General features: G+C 40.8%; 1 long non-coding RNA gene across 1 annotated transcript in view; it reads right to left on the reverse strand.

The window, feature by feature from the left end:
• Positions 1 to 19,214, reverse strand: part of LOC148142264 (uncharacterized) — a 64,812-nt gene extending 45,598 nt beyond the window's left edge. Inside the window, exons 1-3 of the long non-coding RNA XR_015752051.1 lie at positions 19,160 to 19,214; positions 18,816 to 18,979; positions 15,523 to 15,642 (exon numbers count right to left, since the gene is read on the reverse strand). This is a non-coding gene — a long non-coding RNA (uncharacterized LOC148142264). The remainder of the gene's footprint in view (positions 1 to 15,522; positions 15,643 to 18,815; positions 18,980 to 19,159) is intronic.
• Between the last annotated feature and the right edge of the window lie 4,756 nt (positions 19,215 to 23,970).

Consider the following 23,970-nt stretch of genomic DNA (forward strand, 5'->3'; position numbering starts at 1 on the left):
ACATTTATTACTCTGATTTATTTTGTTGCATGTAATTATTTAAATATTATAATGAAAGGATATATGAATGTCACCATCCCCTCATGCACATTAATGGAGGGAAAAATCTTGTTCTGCATAAGGCATTTTAGATGCCTGATAAAGAAGGAAAGTGGGTGAGAAGGGATTGCAACTGAATTCTTTCAGTTAGAAACCACAGTCAACTTTATCCCAGGCTCTGCATCCTTGATACAAAATCAACTACTGCAGATGTAGGAGCAGATGTAGTGACATATGGAGTTTAATTTAGATAAATGTGAGGTGTTGTATTTTGGAAAGGCAAATCAGGGCAGGACTTATGCACTTAACGGTAAAGTCCTGGAGAGTGTTGCTGAACAAAGAGACCTTGGCGGGCATGTTTGTAGTTCCTTGAAAGTGGAGTCATAGGTATATAGGATAGTGAAGAAGGCATTTGGTATGCTTTCCTTTATTGATCAGAGCATTGAGTATCAGAGTTGGGAGGTCATTTTGTGACTGTACAGGGCATTGGTAAGGCCACTTTTGGAATATTGTGTGCAGTTCTGACCTCCCTCCTACCAGAAGGATGTTGTGAAACTTGAAAGGGTTCAGAAAATATCTACAAGGATGTTGCCAGGGTTGGAGAGTTTGAGCTATAGGGAGAGGCTGAATAGGTTGGGGCTGTTTTCCCTGGAACATTGAAAGCTGAGGGATGACCTTAAAAAGGTTTATAAAACCATGGGGGCCAAAAATAAGGTACAAAGCCAAGGTATTTTCCCTGGGGTGAGGGAGTCCAGCACTAGGGGCATAGGTTTAGAGTGAGAGGGCAAAAAATTAAAAGAGACCTAAGGGGCAGCTTTTTCACGCAGAGGGTGGTGTGTGTATGGAATGAGCTGCCAGATAAAGTGATGGAGGCTGGTACAATTGCAGCATGTAAAAGGCATCTGGATGGGAATATGAATAGGAAGGGTTTAGAGGGATATGGGCCAAGTGCTGGCAAATGGGACTAGATTAGGTTAGGATATCTGGTCAGCATGAATGAGTTGGACCGAAGGGTCTGTTTCCATGCTGTACATCTCTATGACTCTATGTTGGGAATGAATTAAAAATGAATCACAAATATTGGACAGACTCATAAAGCCAGGCAAAATTTATGGAGGGAGGCAAATGTTATTGTCAAGATGATCTGTAATCAGAACTGGGTAAAGTTTCTGAAAAAAAAGAGTTATCTTACTGATTAAATATCAATTCTAATTACTTTCACAGATGCTGCTGAGTACTTTCAGTATTCATTGTTTATATTTCCAAGTCTCTGAACATGAGATTGCCTTATTGTACAATGCCTTCTGATTTGGAATCAATATTAAAGTTTTGCTGAGGAAGAATACAAAAATGCCACAGAAACTGTATGTAAACTGAGATAACTACACAGTTGCTGTAAAATAGTAAACATGAAAATTGAAACAAGATTCCTGTGCAGTGCATAGTTTCGAGTCGATGTTGTCAACTGATGGCACTTCATGAATGAAGGCTTGGCACAGTTGTGAAACAATTGAGTTTTGATTGGATGATTGCTCACTTTCCACAACCACTGAACTATCCTCAGATGAAACCTCAATCATGTTACTGAAAGTGGCACAATTGGCAGAAGCCATGATTAAGCATACAATGCAAATCAATGAGTGATAGTGCAGTAACTCAGTCTAGACACGTATCCAATTAGTTGTGTGCAATCACAGTAAAAATCTTCAGAGCAGTCAGGATAAGAGCAATTTGCAAAACTATAATTTTCCAATAGTATATACTGGCACTAGTATGGTTACGCCCCAAATATTATTGGAGAATTCATATGTTTTATCTTTCCTTTGCAACATATTAACCCTGCTTATTAAGTATCACAATACAATATCTACTACATGAATTAGATGGCCACACTGCACCTATCCACCAAATGTTTATTTTGAAAATAAATGAAAGAGGTAGGAGTATTTCAATTCAGATACTTACTTGCCACTCTCAAGGGGATCCACATTAACTTTATAGGTTTCATTGATAGCCTGTCTGAAAAGAACATTTCACAATTATACAAGCCATATTTCTGACATAGAAATATAGAGTTTTCATCTTTCAGGTTAGAGCAAATCCAAAAGTGAGAGAAAAAGTTCTAGTTATATTGGGACTCTATGACACTGGCTGTCCCATAGCAATTCACTGGCTGTCCCATAGCAATTCACTGGCTGTCCCATAGCAATTCACATGCTTTTACCAGTGCAGTCACAGTTGTAATGGGAAAGCAACAGCATTTTTCAGCTGGAAGATCTCATAGACAGCAATTTTTTGTTTGATAAAGCTGACTTGGATGATTGGTTCAGATTGACAAAGAGTGAATTTCTTCCAAAGGATGGATTTCAAAAGCGAATCCTGTTCTTAGCTCACCATATTCGTATACAGGACATCTGAGCTCAGCTAAGGCAGCAATTGTCTTTCAGGTACAGCATGTAATTCTGGATGCTGCTTATTAGGCTTAATACTACTGTGTCACTCAGGAAACAAAACACAAACACAGAAAAGCAGATTACTTTCTCTGGCTCACAAGTGACCAATATTCCACCCTCGATTCCAGGATCTTACTTTTTGATGACTCAAGCTGTAAGAGTGACAAATGTGTCTTCAACTTGCGCTCTCTGATACCATGTGTTTGGAGCCTGGAAAATAAAATAATCTATTCCCATCAAATCATGCGCAATTTGATTAGTTTTGATTCTGAAGTTGTCTTGTCCAGAAAATGTTTTTGTAGCCAAGTAACAATTTTTGCAGCTTGTAAAGGAGAATGCTCCCAGAGTCACATCTACTCCCTTTCTTGTGTAGCTTCTCTGGTCCCATGGTCACATGCGTGAGTGCCACTGTCCCATTAAATGTCACACAAGCTGGAGAAGCATCCACAATAGTGACAACCATCTCAAGGACCTCCTGGTGGAAGGAGATGTGAAAACCCGAGCACCCCATCCACTTGCCTCTTCAAACGCCACCTACCCCTCTTGTGGTAGTGTGCGCAGGTCTAGCATTGGACTGTTTAATCAGGTCAGGATCATTGGACTACTAAGTCAGTTCAACGTCCACAATAATGAATGAAAGGAGTTCACTTAAGATCTTGAGGAATTGTTTGTAAAGAATATGTTTCATGTCTCTGTTGACTTAGCCCTGCTTATTTCTACCTCATTGATTCTGCCTACGATGGGGCTTGGCTATTTGGGTGTTTGAACTGCACTCTTGAAACTGTTCCATTTCACTTAGCTGTCCCGATTTGAGTCTTCTGCATCTCTCTCGGCCATATCTAAGTGTAAACATTGTTTCTTGAGAGTTCCTGTAAACCTTTTACTTACATTCCAATATACAGAATACTGAACACAGCTCTCAAGTACAGTGCTTCCAATTCTATTCCCAGAATCTTAATAGCTCTAACTCTTGATGTCCAAGTTCCATTATCGTTCACATCATTATCATTAATGTATTAAATCCTATTATATGACAATATATATATACAGATACAGGTGGGCAAATTCTTTCCAGAAAGTAATGAGCAGAAACTAGTTCAGAGTTGCATTTTCTTTCAAGATCAAATTAAAACAGAACACAACTAAAGAGCATTGGAGAAAGTTTATCTTGCGAAATCTGGTAAAGAAAATGAAACTCCCTAACATGCTTGAAGTAAGAAGCATTGATGCTTTACGCGTAACTTGATGCTGCAAGATGCCAATGAGGATAAATAATTAGATTGGAAGGAGGCTACAGAATTCGGGCCCAATAGTCTGTTTGTGTTATATCATTAAAGTTACTTGTGGCCTCATAGGTAGTACCATTTCAGCACAAAATTCAGAGGTAGTGCTTTACTGTTGGAAGTGCTCCCTTTCAAATGAGAGATAAAAAGAAGCCCTCGAAACCTTCTCAATTGGATGGAAAAGATCTTGTATCAGTGATTGAAAGAAGAACAGGGATGTCATTCCCAACGTCTTTGTTAATAGTCAACACAATCCATGTCACAAACAAAAACTGTTCATGTAAACATTATCACATTCAAAACAAAAGTTAGATAACCAGCATCTACCAGTTTTGCTTTTGTGTCTTTCCATATTGACAGTTTGATTTATAATCTTAAAACACATTGTTGTTTGATCATAAGTATGGCCCTAAATATTTGGGTATGGTGGTGTAAGATATAATAATAACTAGACATAATCCTGTAGAATTTTGATCTGATGGAATTCTCCGAACCCACGGCACAAATTCTTCCTTTAAACATGAAAATTGAACTTTCAAATAACCTAACCATCATTCACATTAAATTCAGATGGGACAGAACTTAAGATAACTGTTCAATATTCTTGAGATTTTGCGCTGCAATTTGCTGGAAGTGAGACATTGTGGTGTCCTGTACAGAAAATCTGAGATTTCTGTCAATGAGACAAATAACTGTCTATCTCCTTAACCTACTGTGTTGATGTATTCAGAAAGGTAGGCCAGCTCTTTGGTGGACAGGTCCTGATTCTGGGAGTCCAAAGCCATTTCCTGGGATTTCTGAATCTTGAAAGTGCTTTTTACGTCATGCAACTGTTTTGCATCAGGAACACCAACTCCCCCGCTACCCCACCCCACCCCACTTCCAATTTGGGAAGCTTCATTCAGGAGATATTCACAATCCACCCCTCTACAATTTCCATGAAGTTGAACTAACCTTTTAAAGAGTCATGGCTCTCAGCCTCTCAGATTTCATGAACCACAGTCTGTAAGACAAAACCTTTTGTAGGTTTCAAAAGGTCTCTCATGTACTGTCCATGTCTGTCTATTCCCCTTCATACATCTAAATAGTCCCTCATGCCCTCCTCTGCCATGTTATAGCACATCCATACCCATTAAACCACTATATACTGTATGCAATCAATGAACACGATAGTGACAGTAGTATGTGTAAAATAAAAAGCTTTTAAAAAACGATCATTCATTGAGATCATTTCACTATGTTAAAAACTCATATTTCCCAATGAAGTATCAATCATCCAGACCTTCATCGTGTTAATAGCTAAATCTGAAGCACTTGAAACATCTTATCGTTCTATAAATAAAAAAATTGTGGAAATGACAACACAGATCAGAGAGCCAGAGCTGACAATTAATTAAAGGCACAAGTGCTTTAGAGTTATAAATGTGTGGGCTCTTAGCCAAAAATACACAATGAGGCTTGGTTCCAAGGACAGCTCCAGATTGAGGTATGTTAAAGTCTCACAGCTGTATCACCAACATCTCCACCTCTCAATGAAGCTACCAAGTTTCTGAACTACCCTCTCTCTGATCAGATCTGCAGCATTGGGAATCTTCCCATGTTCTTTAACAGAGCATGTGGTGCAGGAGTGACCATAAAGGAGACTGCATCTAGGAAACTCACTGAAGTGGTTTTGGTGCTAGCAAGTGCAGGTTTCCTACATGGTCTCAACAACATGGTCCTGAAACCTCTGAATAAGTCTAGCCCTACAAACTGGAATAAAACATTCAATCATGGACAGGAAACAGCATGTGAGAATAAAGGGTCTTTTTCAGGTTGGCAACCTGTGACAGGAACTGGGGCTATATCTGTTTGTAATATATGCTAATGATTAAGAGGAAGGAGGTGCATGTACTGCAGCCAAATTTGCAGACAACACAAAAATAGGTGGCAAGTCAGATTGCGAGACAGATACAAGCAGATTATAGAGAGATCTCAGATAAAAAAATGAACTTGATATGAAGGTGCCGGTATTTGACCGAGGTGAACAATGTCAGAAGTCACATGGCACCAGGTTATAATCCAACAGAGTCAATACAATATGGAGCTGGAAGAGCACAGTGGATCAGAGAGCATTGGAAGAGCAGAAAATCAATGTTTTGGTTCACGGCCCTGTTGTCCAACAGGGTTATTTGAAATCACAAGCTTTCAGAGTGCTGCTCCTTTGTCAGGTGAAGTGAGTAAACAAAAATATGGATGCTGGAAATCAGAAACAAAAAATAAGGAAATTTTGATAAAATTCAGCAAGCCTAGTAGCATCTGGGGAGAGAAAACAGAGTTAATGTTTCTGAAGAAGGGTCACTGGACCCAAAATATTGACTCTTCACATTGCTGCCAGAACTGCTGAGTTTGTTCAGGTATAGAATAGAATCCCTACAGAGTGGAAACAGGCCACATGGCCCAACAAGTTCATACTGACCCTCCAAAGAGTAACCCACCCAGATACGTTCCCATACCATATTATTCTACATTTACCTTTGACTATTGCACCTAACTTACACATCTCTGAACACTATGGGTAATTTAGCATGGCCAATTCACCTAACCTGTACATCTTTGGATTGTGGGAAGAAACCAGAGCACTGGGAGGAAACCCACACAGAATGTGCAAACTCCACATAGACAGTTGCCCAAGGCTGGAATCAAATCCAGGTCCCTGGCACTGTGAGGGAGCAGTGCTAACCACTGAGCCATTGTGCTGCCTGAACAGGATACCATTCTGTTTCGATGATGTAGAGATATTGATAGGTTAAGTAAGTGAGCAAAATGTTGGCATATTGGAGTATAATGTGGAAAAATGTGAAGTTGTTTGCTTTGGAAGGAAGAACAAAAGAACAAGTTATAATTTAACTGCTGAAAGCTGCAACACAAAGGGTCTTGGGGGGTACTTGTACTCAAAACACAGAAAGCTAGCACACAAACACAGCAGATCGTCAGGAAGGCTGATGGAAGGTTGGCCCTGTTTCAAGGGGGTTGGAATGTAAGAATAGGGATTTCTTACTGCAACTATACAAGATGCTAGTGAGATCATATCTGGAGCATAGTGAGGAGCATTGATCTCCTTATCTAAGGAAAGGTATAATTTCATCGGAGGCATTTCAGAGTATGTTCATTTGGATGATCCCTGGTATGGGGAGATTATCTTATGAGCAAAAATTGAACAAGTTGGTACTCGACTCGCTGGCATTTAGAAGAATGTGAGGTGGTCTAGCTGAAATGAGTATGATACTTAAGGGACTTGACAGGGTAAATATTGAGTGGATGCTTCCCCTCCTATGAGAGCCTCGAGCCTGAGGGTAGATACTCAGAATTAAGGTGCACCAATTTAAGACTGAAATGAGCAGGAATTTCTTCTGTTACAGAGTTTGATTCTTTAGGACTCATTTGCATAGCAAGCTATGGGGACAGTGCCCTTGTGGATATTTGAGACTTGGAGAGAATCTGGATCAATAGGGGAATCAAGGATTATGGGGAAAATGTAGGAAAGTGAACATGAGGAATGTTGGATCAGCCATGATCCTATTGAATGCTGGAGCATGTTTGAGGAGCAAAATGGCCTATTTCAACATCTGTTTCTTAAGGTATTATACAATAATGTGGAAAAAACAAACTAAAGAGATAGAAAGAAATAGAAGTTCAAGAGAGGGAGAAAAAAGTTTTTCTTTTAAATTATATTTCCAGCAATTAAAACCTCAAGAATGACACTTGTAATATTTGATTTTCAGTTATGATGTGATTGTTAGTTAGCAATCAGACAAAGAACACTGACAAAATGTTACTTGGATTGACACGATTTACATATACAATGTAAATATACCTACTTCCTGCTGTTTACTGTATTTAAATGTAAGGCCAGACTATCAAGGTGTTATTCTTGCAAAGCTACTGAAGGAATGATATAACTTTGACAGCAGCTTCTGTGTTTTTTTGGTTGAACTATATATCTGCCCTTGTGGAAAGTTATATGATTTGTTCATTCATTAAGTTGAGCATCACTAACTTTGCTTTGACCATATTATTGCATCCATTAAAGTAATGGAGACAGTATGGTGACTTTTTTTCTTCCCCTATATTTTCTGCTGTTCTCAAAAAGTGCATTCAAATATATAGAAAATACCATGAGAGTGCCGGGGAAGAAATATATCTTTAAAAATTGCAATAGAACATTAAAAGGTGTTTTATTTCCTGTTTAGTTTCTGGGAAAGGTTCTGGACTTCTTTTTACACTGTTCTGAAATAGAAGTTGTATGTATGGATTTTTTTGCTTGAGGTTCATTATAATGATTTGAGGCATCTTCCCAAAGAGACTCTCCAGATGAGCATTGTGGAGGTAGAACATTTGAATATTGTATACCATAATTATGTATGCCTGATTTTCCACTAGCTTTCACTGTTTTATATCCTAATTATAGCCTGCGTGTTTTTGCATGCAAACAAACAGAGAATTCTATTCTGAGCTTCTCTAACTTTTGCTCATTCAATAGAGTTTAAATTACCATCATTGATGCAGGATTTATATTATAAACTTAATATTTGTCACATGAATTTTAATCTTATTCAATCTAAACACTTCTGATGCAGAGAACATATATTCCCTGCCTGGGGAATCTAGGATACGAGGTCACTGTCTCAGAATAGCCATTAAAGACTGAAATGAAAAAGAAATGTATTCATTGAAAGGAATGTGAATCACGGGAGCTCTTTAGCATAGAGATTTGTGGATGCTCAATAGATGAGTATATTCAAAACAGAAGCTGATAGATTTTTGAATATGATGTTTATTAAGAGATGTGGGAACAATGGCAGAAAGTAGAATTAATGTAGATCAACTGTGATCTTGTTGATTAGTGGAGCGGGATTGTAATTCCAATTAGACTACTCCAACTTTTATGTCTTAAATTGTTATGTTGAGATTTTGTCTTACAAAGTTATATAATATTGCAGCCCAGGACCTGCCCTTGGATGTGGGAACTGGTTACTCCCCAGTATAAGTAACCCATCAGACATGTACATAATAACCTTGAAAATTCAAATGTTTTTGATGTCAACATTCAAATGTCAATAATAAAATTTCTCATGGCCACAGTCCATGGAAACATGTAATGTCCTTTCCTAGTTAGGGCATTCACCTCAGTAAAATAACTTTGATGATACATCTCCAGTCTTCAACACCTAGAGTATAGGAGCTGTACTGACCTTGCTGAGACCACTTTTGACTTATTGTATGCAGTTCCTCTTGCCCTGCCATAGGAAGAATATTGTTAAATTCAAAAGAGTGCAGAAAAGGTTTACAAGGATGTTACCGGGACTGGAGGGTTTGAGTTATAAGGAAAGGCAGGATAGGCTGAAACCTTTTTTCCCAGGAGCATAAGAGGCTGAAGGGTGACCTTATAGAGGTGTATAAAATCACAAGGGGCTGGCCATCTGACCATATGTCATGCCCTATTTTTGGCAAGCCCTATGACTCTATGACTATATGATTTAGAAGACAAAGTTAGTAGGCGCAAGAGAATGGCATCAACTACAATTTACTTCCAATGGCTCAGTGGTTAACACTGCTGCCTCACTGCACCAGGGACCCAGGTTTGATTCCAGCCTTGTGGACTGTGTGGAGTTTACACATGCTCCCTGTATCTGCATAGGTTTCCATCAGGTGCTCTGGTTTCCTCCCACAGTCCAAAGATGTGCAGGTTAGGTGGATTGGCCAGGCTAAATTGGCCATAGTGTTCAGGGATGTGTAGGTTAGGGGCATTAATCAGGGAAAATGTGGGGAGTGGGTCTTGATAGGATACTCTTTGGTGTGGACATGTTGAGCCATATGGCCTGTTTCCACACTGTATTAACTTGGGTATGTACTGTTATTTCATCGATGCTGAGTCAAAATGTGGAACTATGTCCCTAACAGCACGAAGGAAGTATTTATACCTGTATACATTCAGGAAGAAACTCCACTGCCAATGTTCCAAGAGCTGCTAGCTATGAATAGTAATCACAGAATCCCTCTAGTGTGGAAGTAGACCATTTTACACAATGCATTCACACCACCCCTTCAAACAGCATTCCACCCAGACCCATCCCCTATCCCTGTAACTCCACACTTTCCCATAGCCAATCCACATAACCTGCACAGTCCTGAATATAATAGGCAATTTAGCATGGCCAATTAATCTAACCTGTACAGCTTTGAACTCTGAGATGGAACCCATGCAGATACAGGAAGAATGTGCAAACTCCACACAGACAATCACCTAAGAGTAGAATTGAACATGGGTTCCTGGCATTGTGAAGCAGTAGTGCTGATGACTGAGCCATAGTGTTTACTACTGGCTTGTTCACAATATTTGGAGATTGAATTATAAAGAACAATGGATTAAAATTACAAATTCATTGAATATGCAAACTGTTTGATCGAAAGAGAGTCAGACACTCGTTTGTTTTTCCACAAATTTTGGAAATTTTATTCAAAGTAAAACCAAAAGTTTGTGGGTGGCAAATCATAAGATTTGAAGTCTTATTCTTTTTTTGGGGGGGTGGTGGCGTTGGTTGGTTGACTCATTAGGCTGGTTTGTGATGCAGTGTGATACCAATAGCATGGGTTCAATTCCCGCACCAACTGCAGTTATCAGAAAGGATTCTCCTTCTTCCCCTCTCCCTTCACCTTCAGCATGGCGACCATCTGGTTAAACCACCACCAGTCATTCCTTTCTAGTGAGCGAGTAGCTCTGGTCTGGTAAGACTGTGGTGAATTTACCTTTAGTCATGTTTTGGATGATTGTTCTTTTCTTCATTTGGTTATATTCTGAATGATATTATTTTGATGAAGGATTACATGATTTTGAATTGGCCATGGTGAAAATGTTCCTTTCTTGATATCTTAACAAATGGAATGCCACTGAAATCAATACATAACTTTGTAAACACTTCACTTTCCTTACAAATTGAATATCTGTTTTACTCATTGTTTAGCTCAATAAAACACAATTCTTGAAAACCACTGGTAGTCGAGGATATTTCACTTGTGGAATTAAATGCAGATTAAATACATCTGAAATAGTTTCATGAAAAGATCTAGTGAAAGGAAAAGCAATTATTGTATGAATGAATCATTCTTCACAATGGATAGTTTTAATTGGTGCATAATCCTAAATTCTACAGAATGTTTTAATTCTCTGTGTGGAGCTGAACAAGCACTGTGACATTTGGTAAAGATACATATTTGAGGTTTGTCCTTGACCCTCAAAGATAAACCTGTTTAAAAAAGGATAAAAATATGACTAATCAATCCCAAACTTTTCAATTGCTCAGATGACAATTCCACGGTTTGAGGCAGAACCGGGAATTAAATTCTTGATAAGTTCTTTTTCAATTTTCCATTATAACCGTTAACTATTTTTTTGTTCTGATATTTATCAGCCTCTTTATTTAGAAAGAAAATCAATAAATATGACATAAAATATTCTAAATAAACCTTTGTTCTCCAGATCTACTGTTATTGAAGAAAAATATCTTCTCAATCCACATTGTGCAGTCAACAGCAATGCTCACTGATGGTCCATATAAATTAATGGTTTGGATTTCCTGTTTACTGATACCAGTTTGAATTTAAAACCAAGTCAAGGAAATCTCCAGGCATCCAGCAACAGTGATCTCATTAACAAGGATAATCAGCAAGCTCTTTGAAGGATTCCCACAGATAACAAGCCAAAGAGTAAAATCCACTGAATATTTCACTTTTAATTTAAACTTTACAGAGAGTAAAATCAAACATTCAGACTTACACTTGGGATTCATGTAAAGTCTCAAATACTGTGTATTTCTGAAATATATACATATATTCTTTTAAAAATGTAACTCTTTTGTTAGAATAGAGACATTTGACATTCTACAAAGATAAACTAAACTTAATAGAGCCAAAGAGGCTGTACAATGACAATTACCAATTAAGTATGCCAGTAACACCAGTTATTCAACAAGTGTGATTTATTCAAGGATTTGATAGATATTGGGAATAATGGTTTAAAATTCAAAGTTCTCAACAGATCAGGGATTTCTAATAGATTGCAAGCGTCTTATCTTCAATAACACCTTTCAGAGTAAAATCATTTACACTTTTGGTTTTCTGTGTTTAACTGTACATTTTAATTGCACAGTCTAGAAGTTGCTGTCAGTTTTAGAGGACTAATGAGAGTGAGTGGTAACTATTTCACCCTCATCACTACTACAGAATTCAGCCATTTATATTGAGTTTGCTTGAACTTTACATTCTAGTATTTCAATTCTGCTGACATTTGAACTGTTCATGACCTTTGGTGCTAACAATCCTGAATTTTACTTGGAATTAGGAATACAGAACAGAAATAGGACATTTGATTCAAGTGGGCAATGCTGATTTCATGTACCATAATAGCCTAACCATAACTTCCTTGCTTTTTCCTATCTATTCAAATGTTTATATAATTCCTATCACGTAATAAGCATTTTGCTCTATAATCTTTCTGAATACCTTCTTATTAAACTTGGCAAATCGTGGAGGTTATGCATGTGTGATCATCTACAGAGTTTACCATTTATTGTGCTGTATTATTTATCATGCATGCTGTCTTAAAGTCTTCTTTCTTAGAAACTGATCATCTCTGTTCCTGGTGTAAAGACCAATTTAACTTATTTGTTTGGAATTTGATAGGAACTAATTGATGTCAAGCACCATTTTGTTTTCAACGCTATCCCAGAAGCACTGACGGGGGCGGAGGGGAGGGGGGGAGCAGGGGGGGGGGGAGGTGTGGGAATGGTGGGGGGTGGGAATGGGGTTGGTGGTGGGGGTTGGTGGTTAGGTACAACAACATTTTCATTTCTGTCCATGCAGCAGAGTCGATCAGGGCCATGTGGTAGCGTGGGGGCGGGGGCGGGGGGGGGGGCAAATGTTCACTGTGATAAAAGAAACGACTCACAGACACTTCTCACTTACTCAGAATGAAACTTGGTACCTGGAATGTCAAGATCCTCATGAACAATCCCAGTAATGACAGACCTGAACATTCCACTGCTGTCATAGCCAAGAAACTTGGGCACACTGACATTGCTGACACTGAGTAATTCTTGACAGATATGGAATGCCAGCTCTCTATGCCTATTGTCTGTTTTCTGTTAGTCAATGTTCAACTGCTGCCAATAAATTACTCCCTACGCAATGAGCTCTTATTTTCTGCTACAATCTTTGAAGTGGTATCTTATCAAGTGCCTTTTGTAAGTCTATGTGCATGATTCCTCTATATTCACAGCGTGCATTACTTGTTCAAAGTGATTCAATAAATTCAATATAATAATTTCCTTTTCACAAAATCGTGCTGACTATGCCTAATTATCTTGAATTTGTCAAGGTCCCCATACTATGACATTTTTAATAATATCTTCTAACAACTTCCTCATGATTGGCCTACAGTTTCTGCTTTTTGTGCTCCTCTCATTTTGAATTTTGGAAAATTAAGAACAATACATAATATATCTCACAAGCCATTTCTTTTGAGACCCGGGGATAAGATTTGTCAAGACCAAGTTTTTGGTAGTCCACAGCTCTAACAATTTGCTCATTATCACTTCACTGCTAATAATTTTTTTTTTAGTTCTTCCCTGCTTTTAATTTCCTCATTTGCCACTATTTCTGGAATGTTATTTGTATCACCCATAGTAAAGACAAATGCAAAATATCTGGTCATTTTCACGACCATCTCTTTATTTACTTCTTTTCTGCCCCAGACTCACTTTTGTACAGGATCAAAACTCAGTTGGTTTACACTTGTGTTTTTATATTTGTAGTTCATTTTCTAAACTACTGTATATTTTTCCCGTCTATAAAATTTTTTGTTCCTTTTTTTGCTTATTTAATATTCTGTTCAATCTTCTGACTTGATGGATACATGCCACCTAATAGTAGAGAACCTAACTGCCCTTCCTGTATGTTCTGTGAGCATTCTGAAGCACAGACCCCATTTCATAGTCATGGTCATACAGCATGGAAACATGCCATTTGGCCCAACCTGTCCATGCCGTCTAGGTTTCCTAAACTGTTCGATTTCCACTTGTCTGCATTTGGCCCATATCCCACTGCAGCTTTCCTATCAATGTACCTAGCTAAATGTCTTTTAAATGTTCTAATTGTACTAGCCTTCACCGATTCCTCTGGCAGCTCAGTTCATATACACACCACCCTTTGTGTGAAAAAGTTGACCCTCATGTCCATTCCCCTCTCACCATAAACCTCTAGTAATGGAATCCCCTACCTTGGGGTAAATGACTTTGACTATTCATCTTATCTATGTCCATCATGATTTTATAAATTCAATAAGGTCACCCCTCAGCATATACTCCTGCAAAAAATATTTCAGCCTGTCCAGCCTCTCCTTTATAACTCAAACTTTCCAGTCTCAGCAACTTCCTTTTAAATCTTTTTTTTTGCACTCTATTGTGATTGCAATGATGTCAGTCAGGTGAACCTCATGGAACATGAGTTCCCTGTTTGGGCTGTTAATTAGATCCAATTGAGGAGCCCTGGCTAACAGATAAAAACAGCAGTGTCAGACATCCTGTTCACTGTGAGAACTGGCTCTGAGGGAGCTGGATCAGTGTCAAAGACTCTGCATGTGTAAATAAAGGGTGACTTGGTTATGGGATACCGGCATCCATACCCTTTCCAGTTTAATAACATATAGCAGGTTGATTAGAATTGCACGTAGTACTTCAAATGTGACCTTACCAATATCTTGTACAGTTGTTATATGATGTTCCAAATCCTGTACTCAAATCCAATCAAATCCTGTACTCAAATCAATCCAAATCCTCAATGATGTACTCAAATCCTGTACCAATGAAAGCTAGCATGCCAAATGCCTGTCCACCTATGATGCCATTTTCAAGGAACTATGAATCTGTACCCGAGGTCTCACTGTTTGATAACACTCCCCAGGACCTTTTTATTAACTGTGTAAGACCTACCCTGGTTTGTCTTACCAAAGTGCAACATCTCATATTTATCTGAATTAAACCCTATCTGCTATCCCTGACACACTGGCTCAGTTGATCGAGATCCTGTTGTTCTCTTAGATATCCTCCTTCACTGTTAACTGGAAGACCAATTTTTGTGTCATCTGCAAACTTACTAATCATGTTCCTTATATTCTTATCCAAAACGCTTATGTAAATGATAAACAATACTGGACACAGCACTAATTCTTGTGGCACACCACTGGTCGCAGACTTCCAGTCTAAGCAACAACCCTCCACCACCATTCTCAGTCTCCTACTGTCAAGTCAATTTTGTATCCAATTGGTCAGCTCTCCCTGGATCCCATGTGATTTAACCTTATTAACTGGTTTACTATGTGGAACCTCGTCAAAGGCCTTGCTAAAGTCCACGTAGACCACTCTGTCTCCATCACTCTTCTTGGTCACCTCTTCAAAAAACTCAATCAAGTTTGTGAGACATGATTTCCCATGCACAAAGTCATGCTGACTAATTGCTACTCAGCCCTTGCTTTTCCAAATGCATGCAGTTTCTATTTCTCAGAATCACCTCCAACAACTTAACGGTCTGTAGTTTCCTTGCAATCTTTCATAAATAATGGCACATCAATCACCCTCCAGTCTTCTAGCACCTCACCCCTGGCTTCAAAAGATAAAATTATTCTGCTAGGAGCTCCATACTTTCTTCCCTACCTTCTCACAATGTCCTGCGTGCATTTGATCAAGTTCCAGGGATTTATCTAACTTAATGGCCTTCTAGTCAGTTTTTCTTCCAACCACGGACAACAAGATGGAGGTTGGTAGTTTCTCCTCCTAGAAAAAGATAAAGCAATTGTATTTAGAATAGCAAAACGATTACCAACCAGATTTTACTGAATAAAAAGCAGATCATTTAATGCAGCTCCCAATATGAATAAATCAAAACATGATAGAAGAAGCTATTCAGTCTATAATATCTGACCGATCCCTCTATCCTTCTATATCAGTCCTGCTTCTGTAAATGGTTGATTCCAGTTTCACCCATCAGACTAAACTGTCTTTGTACCCTTTAAAGTGATATATTTAATGATAAATAATTTATTAGATTAAGTAGTTACTGGCAGCAAGCTGACGCAAGTTGTTTTTACATCTGACTCTCCAAGGAAGTTATTTTGGTGAAAGGTTTGAAAATAATGCTAATTAGATGCTGTGCTAATGAAGGTGTTGAGTAAGAGTTAATCAGTTTCAGTTAGCTAAGAATTAAATAGGAATAAGCAGTTTCAGTTAGAACTGTTTCCATAAGACCATAGGGTATAGGAAGAGAATTCGGCCATTTGGTCCATTGGGTCTGCTCTATCATTCAATCCGGTTGACACATTTTTTCACCCCATTCTCCTGCCTTCGTCCCATAACCCTTGAACCCCTTCCCAATCAAGAACCCATCTGTCTTAAATGGCCTCCACAGCCCTCTGTGACAATGAGATCTGCAGATTCAGCACCAACTGGCTGAAGAGATTCTTCCTCATCTCGGTTCTAAAGGTCATCCCTTCCCTCCGAGGCTGTGCCCTCGTGTTCTAGTCTTTCCTCTAAAGAGAAGTATCTTCGCTACGTCCACTCTATCTTGCCTCTCAGTATTATGTAAATTTCAATGAGATCTCCTCTCCTCTCATCCTTCTAAACCCGACTGAATACAGAGTTGTAAACTGCTCCTCATATTACAATCCTTCATCCTCAGGATCATTCTTATAAGCCTTTTCTGGATCCCCTGTAGGCCAGCAAATCCTTCTGTAGACACGGGATCCAAATCTGCTCATAATATTCCAGATGTAGTCTGACCAGAGTTTTATTTTGCCTCAACAGTATACTATATACTCTATGTTGTGCACTTACATTCCTGCTCTTGTATTCTAGTCCTCTGAAAATGAATGCTAACATTGCATTTATCTTCCTAACTGCCAGTTGAACCTGTATGTTAACCTAAAGAAATCCTGAACTAGGACTCCAAGTCCTTTTGTGCTTCAGATTATGAAAGTCTTTCCCCATTTAGAAAATAATCTGCACATCTATTTTTCCAAGGTGGAAGTGAGTACTTTAGATGGTGGAGATTAGAGCCAAGATTAGAGTGATGCTGGAAAAGCACAGCAGTTCAGGCAGCACCCAAGGAGCAGGAAAATCGACGTTTCGGGCAAAAGCCCTTCATCAGGAATGAGGCTGGGAGCCTCAGGGGTGGAGGGGTTTGGGCTGGGGAGAAGATAGCTGAGAGTGTAATAGGTGGATGGAGGTGGAGGTAAAAGTGATAGGTTGGAGAGGAGGGTAGAACGGATAGGTGGCAAGGAGGATTGACAGGTGAGACAGGTCATGAGGATGGTGCTGAGCTGGCAGGTTGTAACTGGGGTAAGGGTGGAGGAGGAGAAATGAGGAAACTTGTAAAGTCTACATTGATGTCCTGTGGTTGAAGGGTCCTGAGGCGGAAAATGAGGCCTCCAGGCATCGGGTGGTGAGGGAGTGGCGGTGAAGGAGGCCCAGGACCTGCATGTCCTCGGCAGAGTAGGAGGGAGAGTTGAAATATTTGGCCCAGGGTGGTAGGGTTAATTGGTGCGGGTGTCCTGGAGATGTTCTCTGAAGCACTCTGCGAGAAGGCATCCGGTCTCCCCAGTGTGGAGGAGACCGCATCGGGAGCAATGGATACAATAAATGACATTTACAGATGTGCAGGTGAAACTTTGATGGATGTGGAAGGTTCCTTTGGGGCCTTGGATGGAGGTGAGGGCGCAGTTTTGCAATTCCAGTGATGTCCTGTTGGGGAGAATTCTGAAATCCACAACCCAAGCACAGCCTTGCAAATGGAAAGGAAAGCTGATGGTAGAATGTTTACGACAGACATCTATTGGTGAGGGGAATGGGAAAGATTAGATTCCCTACAGTGTGGAAACAGGCCCTTCGGCCCAACAAGTCCACACCAACCCTCCGAAGAGTAACCCACCCAGAACCATTCCTCTCTGACTAATGCATCTAACACTACGGGCAATTTAAAATGGCCAATTCACCTGACCTGCACATCTTTGGACTGTGGGAGGAAACTCCACACAGACAGTCACCTGAGGCGGGAATTGAACCCGGGTCTCTGGTGCTGTGAGGTAGCAGTGCTAACCACTGTGCCACCATGCTGCCCAGGTAGCTGTGGGAGTCAGTGGGTTTGTAGAAAATGTCAGTGTTGAGTCGGTCATCGTTGATAGAGATGGAAATCTATTTTTTCCTATCAAAATGCGTAGCCTCACACTTTCCCACATTGTATTCCAACTACCACTTCTTTGCTCACTTTGCTAGCCAGTCCAAGCCCATCTCAAGACCACCTGTTTCTTCACCTATCTTTGTGTCATCCGCAAACTTTGCAACAACGGCCCCCGTTCCATCATTCAGATTGTTAATGTATCGCGTGAATAGTTGTGAGCCCAACACAAATCCTGTGGAACTTCACTAGTTACGGCCATCATGAAAGAAGATCAATTTATCCCCATTCTCTGCCTTTGAATTAATGAATGAATGAATTAATTAATTTCTTGTCATGTGTATTTTCAGTGAGAAAAACACAAAAATGCAGTCAAAAGCTTTTCCACCGTCGCCATGATCCCACACAATTTGGAATAGTTTTAAGAAGAACAAAGAAAAGTAGAAAGATATAGCTTACAGAGAGTCCATCAGTCCTGAGCCAGTTCATCTTCAATGATACCACCATCCCTCCTCCACCGCCTTGTCGCTGTCTACACCAGACCCAACCAACACTGCAGTCTCCATCTTTTCACTACTTGGCCGATTCTCCTCTGACACCGCCTTGCTGCTGCCTGTGTCAGACCCACCAACTGCAGAGTCACATCTTTCGCTGCTGGGCCTACCTTGTTGATGTCACTGCAATGCCCTTCCACCACTGCTCTGCCCCCACCAGGCCGGACACAGACCAATGACAAAGCTGCTGATCTTCAGGTGCTATCTTTCGCCTCTGGGCCTACCTCGCCGATGAGGTCTCTGCTGATGTAGCAGCCACTGATTCCGCTGCCAGGTTCCGTGCTCACTCCAGAAAAGTAAGTAGGGGCTCACTCAGCACTGCCACCATGAGGTCTGTGCTGGGCTCACTCGAGCCTAAGTTGGGGTTTGTCACCATCGCTGATACCGTCTGAGCTCAGGACAAGAGATAAAATACAAAATAAAAAAAGATTAATAAAGAGAAAGAAAAGAAAAGCAGTCAGAACAGACAAGCCCCTACTCAGGAGTTCCACTCCACTGCCATCTTCTGCCAGTCAGCCAATCGTCTTATCCATGCCAGTACCTTGCCCCTAACGTCATGGGCTCTTACCTTATTTAACAGCCTCCTGCGCAGTGCCTTGTCACAGGCTTTCAAGTGAAAAGTCAGAAAATAAGGATCACAGATCCACAGAAACAGGAGAGGATTTCGGGACAGCTCAGCCACACAATCAGCAAAGATAAAGAGGCCTTGGTTGAATACAAACAAAGCTTTTTTCATATACTGTGGGAAATTAGTAAACTAATACCAGGACATCTGGTTAACACATGGCATGGATTGAGCAGATTAGGAAATTTATATGTCACCTGTTGTGTATAAAGGTTGGAAACATATGGGACTTGGCAGAGTTTTATCTTAAACTGATAAGGCTGACTGTCCTTGTGTTCACTTGAATAAATTATCACAACTTGTGCCTGGGTCTCCTGGTTGTTTATCAAGTTGAAATAAACCAGGTTTGTTTGAAAGTCCGATTAAGAGTGGATTACTAAAATTGAATTCACCTGAGGCACAAAATGGCAACATCGACAATGTCAGCTCTCAAGCATCGGGCTGTACTTTTTGCACCCAGTTTCAGTGAAGGTGGTAAATACACTGGCTGATACACAATGCAATATTGTGGGATGCATTTGCAACTGAGTGAGAAGGTGCATAGGTTTTCAGATGAGGCCCTGGAGGAGACCCTGTGGAGGAAAGATATCCTGTAGCCACCACAGGTACATGGTCAAGCACACTTATCTGGCCCCTCTCCTTCAACAGTGCGTGTTGCTTTAGCTGACCTCATCTTGCCCTCTGACTCTTCTTTCTCTTATTCACTTGTGGAATACTGGCATCACTGGCTGGCCAGCATTTGACAAAGTGGCAGTGAGCTGCCTTCTTGAACTGCTGCAGTCCACTTGGTGTAGGTAGACCCACGATGCATTTGGGGTGGAAAGTCCAGGATTTTGACCCAGCCACACCGAAGGGATTGTGATGTGTTTCTAAATTAGGATGGTGAGGTGGCTTGGAGGGGAATTTGCAAGTGGGGGGGTGTTCCCATGTATTTGCTGTCCTTGTCCTTCTAGATGGAAGTGTTCCAGTGTTTGAAAGGTACTGTATAATTATTTCTGCAGGGCATAGTATACACTACTGCTACTGAATGTCAATGGTGGAGGAAATAGATGTGATGCCAATCAAGCGAGCTGCTTTGTCCAAGATTGCATTGAGCTTCTTGAGTGTAGTTAGAGCTGCATCAATCCAGACAAGTGGGGGGTATACCATCACACACCTGAGTTGTGCCTTATGGATGGTGACAGGCTTTGGGAGTCTGGAGGTGAGTTATTCACCATAGTGTTCCTAGCCTCTGACCTGGTCTTGTAGTCACTGCATTTATGTGGTGAGTCCAGGTGAGTTTCTGGTCAATGGTAACCATCAGGATGTTGATAGTGGGGATTCAGTGATGGTAACAGTATTAAATGTTGAGGGGTGGCAATTACATTGTCTCTTATTGGAGATGGTCATTACCTGGCATTTGTGTGGTACGAATGTTACTTGCCACTTGCCTGTCCAAGTCTGCAAAATGTCCAGTTCTTGTTGCATTTAAACATGGACTGCTTGTGTATCTGAGGAGTCACAAATGGTGCTAAACATTGTGCTATCATTGGCGAACATCCCCACCTCTGACCTTATGATGGAGGGAAGGTCATTGATGAAGCAGCTGAAGATGGTTTGGTCTAGGACACGGTCCTGAGGAACAACAGACAATACTTGAGGACCTGCAGTACTTCCAAACTTATCTCCAAACATCCAGCAGCATACGGACACTAAAAGTTGAAACTGACTTTAAGGAACTCACAAGATCCTCAGCAATGGCTTGATTACTGCTATGTTCACCAGAAAAGACAGTTTGACAAGTGCTTGCCTCCAATTAGAATACAGCTTCCTTTATGAGCACTTCCAATTATTTACCTGACAATCAGCATTTTACAAATCTTTAAGATGGCCATCTGTAACATACAAATCAATTCCTTTCGTAGAATTAGAATTAGAATTAGATTTTATTGTCACGTGTGCTCAAGTATAGGGATACGGGAGTGCAGTGAAAAGTGTATTATGTCGCCATTCACGATGCGATCTTAAGTACAAAGGTACCTTGGTACAAAATCTTATGAAGTGAAAAATAAAGAAATAAAGTTAAAGTTCAACATTATAGCCTTTAAATTGCTTAGCCATGCTGGGCTCACACTTCCCAAAAGGGCTCGATCTCCCCGTGCTGGGTTCGATCACCCCGTACTGAGTTCGATCTCCCCGTGCTGGGCTCGATCTCCCCGTGCTGGGCTCGATCTCCCCGTGCTGGGCTCGATCTCCCCGTGCTGGGCTCGATCTCCCCGTACTGAGCTCGATCTCCCCGTGCTGGGCTCGATCTCCCCGTACTGAGCTCGATCTCCCCGTGCTGTGCTCACACTCCCCAAAAGGGCTCGATCTCCCTGTACTGGGCTCGATCTCCCTGTACTGAGCTCGATCTCCCCGTGCTGGGCTCGATCTCCCCGTGCTGGGCTCGATCTCCCCGTGCTGGGCTCGATCTCCCCGTGCTGGGCTCGATCACCCCATGTTGGGCCCACACTCCCCATCTTGGCACTGATCTCCCTAGGCTGGGCTCGATCTCTCCGTGCTGGGCTCACACTCCGCATGCTGTGCTTGATCTCCCCGTACTGGGCTCGATCTCCCTGTGCTGAGTTCAGTCTCACTGTGTTTGGCTCGATCTCCCCATGCTGGGCTTGATCTCCCTGTGCTGGGCTCGATCTCCCTATGCTGGTGTGGGTGTCCTGTACCTTTAAGTGAGTTAAATGCTAGAAGAACTACCTGACAGCACCACGAGTTCTGAACAAGATATAATGTAACATGTCATCAAGTTTGAATTGAATAGATTGACAATCTTAAAAGCCAATGACACAGTCCGATGCTTTCAGGGTATACAAAGTTTGTGAGAAGATTTGTAGCTCGGGTGCTCATTGTTGTGGTTCTGTTCGCCGAGCTGGGAATTTGTGTTGCAGATGTTTCGTCCCCTTTCTAGGTGACATCCTCAGTGCTTGGGAGCCTCCTGTGAAGTGCTTCTGTGATGTTTCCTCTGGCATTAATAGTGGTTTGTCTCTGTCGCTTCCGGTTGTCAGTTCCAGCTGTCCGCTGCAGTGGCCGGTATATTGGGTCCAGGTCGATGTGTTTGTTGATAGAATCTGTGGATGAGTGCCATGCCTCTAGGAATTTCCTGGCTGTTTTCTGTTTTGCTTGTCCTATAATAGTAGTGTTGTCCCAGTCGAACTCATGTTGCTTGTCATCCACATGTGTGGCTACTAAGGATAGCTGGTTGTGTCGTTTTGTGGCTAGTTAATGTTCATGGATACGGATTGTTAGCTGTCTTCCTGTTTGTCCTGTTGTTCAGGGTATAAGAACAGGGACAATTGAACAATTGGGAGGAGAACTGCCAAGCCAGCAGCATATGCAGACTGACACATTCTCCACTAACTGTTATGACACAGGGTACACCCTCCTGCTTAATTTAAAGGAGCAACCCAGAAAAGATTTATCCCATGGAGTAACCTGTAAAACTTCAAGAGACCAAGGACTAGTTAAAGTTTAAGTAACAACTTTATTTCTTAAAATATAATAGAGAATAATTAACTAACAATGACTCAAAACTCCTTCCTCTAACCTATCTCTTACTTTCCCTTCTATAATACCAGTCCAATAAAACTCCTGATTAAGAGTTACCAAAAGTCAACTTTTCAAGAAATCCAGCCAAACGTCGAATCTTCTTTTCTTTTTCTTAGGGATTTCATATGTTACTCATCAATAAAGGTTTCTTTAAGAGAGCTAATCTCTGGGTAGTCTGCAGATGCTGGTGGCTTGGCAGTTCTCCTCTCAACTGTTCAATTTTCCCCAGTCTTAGAATCTGATGCTTTCAGAGTATGTCATTGGCTTTTAAAATTGTCAATATATTCAATTCAAACTTGATTGGAGTTTGGTATTGTTTTGGGATATAATTTAAACTGATTGATCTAATTTGAATCTGTTTTATCATTTCCAGGTAACCAGCTACCCTAGCTACTGAACCACATGTTACATTATATTTTGTTCGGAACTCTTGGTGCTGCTAGCTTTTACCTCTCTTAAAGGTACAGTGCACCCACATCTTCATAACACTGGGCTCGATCTCCTCCACGCTGGGCTCAATCTTTCCATGCTCACTGCTACAGTTGCCGGGAGACCTTGGGCTGCCTGTTGTTACTGCCACCCGAGATGCTGCAGGATGTCTATGGCTGCCATGCTGGGCTCAACAACAACACCCCCTGCCCTTCCCCTTCTGTGAAAGAAGGGAAAAAAATGCAAAAGCGGATGGTGCAGATGAGCTCTGGGCAGAAGCCCCTGTGCTATATTGCTACTCCACTGCCATCTTGAAATTAATTAAGATGGTTTCTTGCACTAAGTGCAGGCTAAGATGATGTTACAGTTCAAGAGTCTTTCTTGACCACATTTGAAGCTCTTTAGCGAAAAAGTATTTTTCCAATCTTGTAGTGCAGTAAGAGAGGTAAAACTAATCAAAAATACTACTTGGTGATTCAATTTGTCTTGTTCATTCAAGGGATTTCGCCCTTACTAACTGAGTCAACATTTCATGCTAATTCTTAATTGTCTTTGAGAAGGTGGTAGCAATTTATCTTCCAGAATTAGGCAACTCTCTGTGTGGAGTTTGTACATTCTCCCCGTGTCTGCGTGGGTTTCCTCCGGGTGCTCTGGTTTCCTCCCACAATCCAAAAATGTGCAGGTTAGGTGGATTGGCCATGCTAAATTGCCCATAATGTTAGGTGAAGGGGTAAATGTATAGGAAT

The sequence above is a fragment of the Chiloscyllium plagiosum genome, unplaced genomic scaffold (genome assembly GCF_037043375.1).
Source record: "Chiloscyllium plagiosum isolate Xiang-an unplaced genomic scaffold, Cpla_swu_hap1 HiC_scaffold_29, whole genome shotgun sequence".
In the NCBI taxonomy this organism is placed as follows: Eukaryota; Metazoa; Chordata; class Chondrichthyes; order Orectolobiformes; family Hemiscylliidae; genus Chiloscyllium; species Chiloscyllium plagiosum.